The following is a 6,007-nucleotide window of genomic DNA, read 5'->3' as shown; positions in this document are numbered from 1 at the left end:
CGCAACACATCACTGTCCTCACTAGGAAGGTGACTTTCAGGATTCTCCTCCTCCTCTTCAGCCCATACATTCTGAACAGATGAGAGGCAAGCAGCATGGGTACCCTCTGCCATGTGGCCAGCTGTCTCTTCCCCCTCCTCCTCTGCTCTTCCTCCTCCTCCTCCAAAATGCGCTGTAATATAGACATGAGGGTGGTCTGGCTATCAAGCGACATACTGTCATCCCCCATCTCCTGTTCCAACTGCAAAGCATCGGCCTTCATGCTTAGCAGCGAATTTCTCAGCAGACAAAGCAGCGGGATGGTAACGCTAATGATTGTCGCATTGCCGCTCACCATCTGGTAGACTCCTTAAAGTTTCCGAGAACCTGGCAGATATCTGCCATCCATGCCCACTTCTCAGTAAATAATTGCGGAGGCTGACTATCACTCTGCCGCCCATGTTACAGCTGGCATTCCACTATTGCTCTACGCTGCTCGTACAGCCTGGCCAACATGTGCAGCATAGACTTCCAGCATGTGGGCACATCGCACAGCAGTCGGTGCTCTGGCAGGTAAAACCAACATTGCAGGGTCCTCAGGGTGGCAGCGTTCGTGGTGGACTTGCGGAAATCTGCACAGACGCGCGTACCTTGCCGAGCAGGTCAGACTAGTGGGGGTAGTTTTTCAGAAACCGCTGAACCACCAGATTGAAGATGTGGACCAGGCATGGCACGTGTGTGAGGCTGCAGAGCCGCTACCAGGTTACGGCCATTGTCACACACGACCTTGCCCGGTTGGAGGCTCAGCGGCGAAAGCCAGAGGTCCGTCTGCTCTGTCAGACCCTGCAGCAGCTCGGGGGCCGTGTGCCTCTTGTCACCTAAGCTGATTAGTTTCAGCACGGCTTGCTGACGCTTGCCCACCGCTGTGCTGCCGCGCCGCGTGCTACCGACTGCTCACACTTCTTAGTTGAGAGGTAGAGGTGGTGGAGGAGGAGGAGGGGAAGGGTTTGGAGGAGGTGGCGTAAAACGCCGCAGATACCAGCACCAAGGTAGGACCCACTATTCTGGGTGTGGGTAGGACATGAGCGATCCCAGACTCTGACTCGATATAGTGGCCCTGCCCGCCAGTACTTGTCCACGTTGTGAGGGTATATGTATATATTGCCATATGTTTTTTATGCTTTTATACCTGTATGCAAGTTCTATTCAATGCTAAAATGAGAAAAACTTATATGTCGCCTTACATCAGATATTCCAAAAGTTTGCAAGGCTGAGAGAGATGTTTCCAGAAATTCAGAGATGATACAGAACCGAACACAAAGGCCGTGTACTTGGCTGTTTTCCCAGAAGCGCCATATCTAGATAACGACTGTTCAACTACGTATATAACTTTCACTGTCTCAGGCCGGAAATCCGGACTTTACATATATGGTTATGCAGTGAATTTGAGCCAATGAGCCCATCACCCATTCCTAGTGATGAGACCAAAGGGTATAAGATCCCATGTAATCTGTAATAAAGTGCGCAGTCATGTCCCCGTGTGAGGAACTATACCAGACCTCCGTGTGTGGTGTCTCTTCTTTACTGCTGGCCGCGGGGCATTGGGGTGGGCCTGATTGGTGCTGTACGCAGAATTTTCCCTGACAATGGCGCCCAACGAAAGTGGGATGGAAAAACCGGAGCCGTGCAGCGCAGTCCACCCGGATCCACGCCACGGGGAAGCCGTCCTGCTGCAAACAGAGCCTGATCAACTCACAGAACTCCTGGTAAGACCAGCATATATTTATGTTGTGTTTTACGCTGAGAGTCTTGCAGCAGGAGGGACTATCTGTGTTTTGTGACCGGACGGGTTGGGTTAAGAGTTCTACACGGTAACTCGTGGGCTTCGGGTTTGCCGTCATGGACCACTGACTGTGATAAGCGCACCAATCGCTCACCCAGAAACTAGTCTGTAGTCTATTTGTACTTTGAAGTCCGTAGCGTTTTAGCAATAGTGAAGGTTGTTTGTTGTATCTGCAGAATTTTTTTTCTCTTACTTTTCATTTTGTCTCATAGAAGAAGGGACCCTCGATTTTAGTTTAGTTAGTTGTTAATGGTTTAGCTGAGGAGGAGATGCACTCTATGAGATAGGTCTCATAGAAGAAGAGACCCTCAGTTTTAGTTTAGTTAGTTGTTGATGGTTTAGCTGAGGAGGAGACGCACTCTATGAGACTGGTTCCATAGAAGGAGATGCCTTCGGTTGTTTTGCCGGTATATAAGGGGCTAACAATTCGGGTCAGAAGGATGCACTCTATGGAGCGTGTTATTATTATTATTGTTGTTGTTGTTCTAATATGCGTAAGACCTTATTAAAGAAGATAGAGCCCCTCAAGGGCTGCCGCCGTGCGGATGAATTGGTGGAGGAGAGAAAAGGGTCACAATTTGTAAACTGTAAGAAAACTCTTATGAAAATGTGTGACATCGACCCGCACGGTAGATTACAATATAGGGACTGGGAGGAGGTCTTTAGGACCAAGAAGGGCGCCTTGAAAGACCAAGGGTTGCTAGAAAGTGCTGAAGTGAGAAGCAGAGAGACAGTCAGAGAAAGTTAAGTATGTACACATTATTTGTTTAAGAAAGTATCCGTAAGTGAAATGTTGGAAAGTACAGTAAGTGATCTGGAGGGTGTCGGGAGAGTGTCTATTGAAGGTTACATTGGCAGTTAGGTAGGTAGAGAAATATGGGAAACAAGCAAAGTCGAGAAGAAGGTTACAAGACATGTGATTTGTTGGGAAAGTGAGAGGAAAAGGTGTATAATATGTATAATCCATACTAGGTGGATATATATGTGTGTATATATGTATATATATGTGTGCAAATGGTTAACTGAGCTTGCTTTTAAAGGAGAAGGATTGTTTACTTGAAGCTGCAGCCTGTGTCTAGCTTTCCAAGGCCAAGAAGTTATTTTTGCAAAGGTGGGGACTTTCAGACTTCACTCTAAGCTCAGGGTCACAAGGGGGGCTGAAAGATACCCACGCATTCTAAAATACTTCAGCGTTTAATATAACATATAATAGTTTCAGTAAATAAGAAAGATAGAATGTCTTAGTCACTCAAACTTTTTCACATAATTTGTCATAAATAGCGCTCATTCACAATCTCATCTCAATAGAATCATGTACTTTGTAACATTATAGCACTCACCTCAATGTTTTTCAACTGATGTATGTATGTTTGTCACACTTTTTGTCTGTGCATCTGTATGTACTGGTACACCTTCAATGGGGGGTGATGGGGCAGACTTGAGTGCATGGATGGATGAGAGTTAATGACCCGTATTTAGGCTGTGATGAAGGTAAAATGGTTGATGCGGATATTGACTGGGGATAAAAGTCCCCCCCATGCCTAAGACTTTACTTGTTTGAGATGTGGATGCTTAGACTGTGGAGCATAAATGAAGTTGTGAAAAAAGATGCAAGCAGCCAGTATCGAAGGGGTGGAGCTAGATGATGTAAAAGTACGTAATGTGGGTCATCCCTCTTGTCCACAAGGGAGGGGGTGAGGATCTTGAGCAGCTAGTAAAAGTTTTTTTGGTTTTTTTTCTCTCTCAAATTTGATAAGAGATTGCAGGCAGGATCAGATTAATAATGAATTTACTTAAAGGATATCACATTTCCAATATTAATAGATGTTTGTAAATTATTCTGCCCCGATGTAACTCATGTCTCTGTTATTGGTGCTAACATTTTACAGGCCTTATCTGCATCCATCAAATCTTTATACAATGTTCTACTACTTTCAACCCGGCTACTCTTCTTACAATTGAGTACCCTGGTTCAAAGGGGGGGGGGGGGGGGGAAGGCATAGGTGATCTAGGTATTGCAAATCAGCCATTTTAAAAAATTTTTTTGCAACAAGGTTCTGATCTTTTTGAAATAAAATACCAGCCTGATTGTCTAGCAGTGATGCAACAAGAAAATGTAACTTTTAAAAAGTTACTGAAAGCCCTTGTTAACAATGCATATTTTGAGTTGTTTTTTATAGATGGTACCAGGGGTGATTAACGACTCCACACTGGATATGCAGTGGTCACACAACAAGATGTCCTAAAAGCAGAATGCCTCCGCATGTCTCAGTACAAGAAGCGGAACTAAAGGCACTCACTGAGGCGAGTAGAGTGGCAGAAGGTAAGACGGCAAACATTTACACTGACTCCCGGTATGCATTTGGCATAGCTCATGATTACGGCCCAACAGGAAAGGCCAGACAGTTTTTTACCTCAGCAGGACAACCAATTAAGAATGGTGCAGCGGTGCAGAGTCTCATGGAGACCCTACTTCTACCTGACAAAGTGGAAAGCTCACACCAATTCCTACACCGGAGAAGCAAGAGGCAACACCATCACAGACCACACAGCAAAGGCAGCGGCCCTCAAGCCGTGGAAGAAAAGAAGAAAATAAGAATTTGATAAAAACTTTGGACTTTGATAAAAACTTTGGACTTTGATAAAAACTTGGACTTTGATATGCTAAAGACTTTACAGTTACAAGCCAGCAAGGAAGAAAAAGACAAATGGACTAAATATGGGAGCAGCAGAAACAGGACGGTGTATGGTGAACAGTCAACAGCACTTGCCCACCACAGTCCCTGTGCCCCATGATGGCCCAACTGACGCACGGAAAGACGCACCTCTCAAAGCAGCAATGATGTCGACGCTTGAACAAGGACGGGTGGCTCCTGGGTTTTCTGTAGCTGCTGCATCATTTGTCCAATTTTGCATGATCTTTGCCGTAAGCAACAGGGCAGAAGTAAATTTGCCACATCACACTTGCCTAGACCACTCTACCCATTTCAGGGATTGCAAATTGGCTACATTCAGCTCCCACTTGTTGGGAAGCATGAATATGTGCTTGTTGTTGATTTCTTTTCAGGTCGGAGACCTACCCTGTTACCAAAGTAAATAAGCAGGTAACCGCACAGAAGCTCATGAATGAGGTAATCCGCAGATACGGGGTACCGGAAGTGATTGAGTCAAACAAAGGTACACACTTCACAGGTATAATAATACAACACATCATGTCTGCTTTTGGTATATTCCAGGCTTTTCACACACCCTACCATCCGCGGAGTAGTGGGAAAGTAGATACAAAAGGCAATGAAGAAAACGGGCAAATCTTGAATTGAGTGTCTTCCATTAGTTTTTCTTTTTCTCCGGAGAGTACATGCCACAGTATCAGAGTTTGGGGAATGATTTTCTTGTTAATTTTGTCATAGGTCTCTCCAAGGAATTGTCAATAATGCATTCTGCAGTCTCTGCTTTTCTCCCAGGTCCTACAGATGAGTGTCACAATCTGAAACCAGGTGACAGGGTCTATGTGAAAAAGTTTGAGAGAGAAACCCTGTTTGAATGTCCCTACCAGATGTTGCTCACCACCCCAACTGCAGTCAAGCTCAAAGGAAAGCCCACTTGGTTCCACACCTCCCACTGCAAAAAGGCCCTGGGTCCCGGAGCACAGAACTCATGATTCTGCATATCCTTTACATGCGATAATGTGGTACAATTCCTCTAACACACACCTTTGACTACTGTACACTAGCCCCCTGTTTCAGGGATCAGAACAAATTAATACAATCAAATGTGCAATATGAAGACTACACTGAGGGTGAGAATACAACACCGCATTGTGCTAAGAGATAAGTTGAGACTCCAGGTGATAACTTTGATCCACATGTATACATAAATGCAATGGGAGTGCCAAGGGGGGTGCGAGATTAATTTAATTCTAGAGATCAGGTTAAAGCAGGTTTTGAATCCTTATTTGCTATTGTCACTGTTAATAATAATGTAGATTGGATGAATTATATCTATTACAATCAGCAGAGGTTTGTAAACTACACCAGGGATGCTTTGAAAGGGTTAGCTGACCAGTTAGGGCCCACTGCATCCATGGCGTTCCAAAATAGAGTGGCCCTGGATATGATTTTAGCAGAAAGAGGTGGGGTATGTAATTTCCTGTATGTGTATTATCCCTTTGATCAAAAAGAGTAT

This window comes from Eleutherodactylus coqui, unplaced genomic scaffold (assembly GCF_035609145.1).
Source record: "Eleutherodactylus coqui strain aEleCoq1 unplaced genomic scaffold, aEleCoq1.hap1 HAP1_SCAFFOLD_120, whole genome shotgun sequence".
Classification (NCBI taxonomy): Eukaryota; Metazoa; Chordata; class Amphibia; order Anura; family Eleutherodactylidae; genus Eleutherodactylus; species Eleutherodactylus coqui.
This window is presented reverse-complemented; position numbering follows the sequence as displayed.